The sequence below is a fragment of the Octodon degus genome, unplaced genomic scaffold (genome assembly GCF_000260255.1).
Source record: "Octodon degus isolate 3935 unplaced genomic scaffold, OctDeg1.0 scaffold00002, whole genome shotgun sequence".
NCBI lineage: Eukaryota > Metazoa > Chordata > Mammalia > Rodentia > Octodontidae > Octodon > Octodon degus.
Window position 1 is genome coordinate 25,477,734 of NW_004524578.1, and position 1,870 is coordinate 25,479,603.

Here is a 1,870-nt window from a genome sequence, read left to right on the forward strand (position 1 = left end):
ATTTTATATATATATAAAATTAGCCGAGATGAGGACTAGGAAGTACTCTCTATAGATTGAGATTAAACTGTATGGTGTCATGGCTTAGACCTAAAATGTCCCCTCAAATTCTCATGTGTTTGAAAGGCGATTGGATCACAGGCCCACCTCCTTATTAGGGAATTCATCCACTGATGAGTTTAGGAGCTGCATGTGCTGCTAGGTGGGTCACTGGGGATGTGGCCTGCCAGGGTATACTATTGTCCCTGATTTTTCTGCCTTTGCTTCCTAGCTGCTTTGAGTCATGAGCCTCTTCCATCCTGTTTCTGCCTTACAGTCAGGCAACGGTAGCCTGAAACGGTGAGCCAAAATAAGCTTCTCTTTTAGGTTTCCCGTGTCAGGTTTTGTGTCTCAGCAGTGAGAAAGTGATATACGATGAAAGTTAAATTAAAGCATAGTAAAAGACACGGTTAAGGAGGATTAATAAATAGCCTTCTTATTTGGACCAGGTGAAAAGGATTTATTCACCTGGCCAGGATTTCATCACCTGGCGATAGTAAATTTTTTCACATTCACCATGTTTTTCAATATGTATACAACTTCCCACCCCACATCTTCACACAAACTCCAGTGGACAATGTGACATGTTCAGAATGCATTTAGCTACTCCTGGGTTTTCCTTCCTGTAGGGATTTCATCTGTAGTTTTAACCTTTTTATTGTTTTGGCTTAAAAATCTGGCATCATACTTGATGTCATTTCTTTTATACATCAGGAAATCCTGTTGGCAACACCAATACACTTTTAAAATTTTATTTATTTATTTGTTTATTTATTTATTTATTTATTTGGTACAGGCCAATGCACTTTTATCTGGTCCAAAATGCCACCATCTCTAGTTCAAAATAGTTCCCTAGTCTATCATACTGCTTTTATTCTCGTACTTTTTTTTTTGAGACAGGGTCTTTCTACAGTCCAGGCTGACCTTGAATTCACTTTGTAGTGCAGGTGGGCCTTGAACTCAGGTCAGTATTCCTTGCTGCCTTGGCCTCTTGAGTCCTGGGGTCACAGGCGTGTGCCACTACCTTGCCCAGCTTCTTGTCACTTGTCTAATTGCAGCACTGCTTCAGCATGGAAATAACTTCATGGTATGGCTCTCCTCAAAACACTTCAATCGCACTGGGGAGATAGCTCAGTAGAATAAGCACTTGCCTGGCAAGTGGAAGGTCCTGAGTTCAATCCCCAGTTCCACAAAAACAAAAAAAAGAAACAACAACAACAACAAAAAAAACACTTTGATCACTTTCTATTTCACAGAAAGTGAAAACTAACTTCCTACAGTAGCCAACAGGGCCTTCTACAAACCTGTCCACCTCTGCTTTCCTATTTTTTACTTTATTTATTTATTTTTTTGGCAGAACCAGGGATTGAACTCAGATCCTTGTGTTTGCCAGTCAAGCACTTATCCTACTGAGCCATCTCCCCGGCCTACCTCTGCTTTTTTATTGTCCTGACTTTCTTTTCTTTCTTTTTTTTTTTTTTTGGAAATACTCATAATTTTAATGGTTGATAGCTTCTGGTTGGCTCTGAATGGGACAGTTAAACAATATTACTTAGGGCCAGAGAGATGGCTCAGTAGAATAAGTGCTTGCCTGGCAAGCACAAGGGTCTGAGTTCAGTCCCCGGTTCCACCAAAAACAAAACAAAACAAAACAAAACAATATTACTTAAAGACCCCCAAGCGCGTTCACACCCCCTCAGCAGCGTTGGCTTCTATCCACAGTCCACTGCCTAGTTAAGACTTCCATAGCCTCAGACCCCCTCCAGGGTTATGGAAATCACATTTTTTGTAATAAGCTGAAAAAAACCCTTGGTACACCCATAATCTGTGT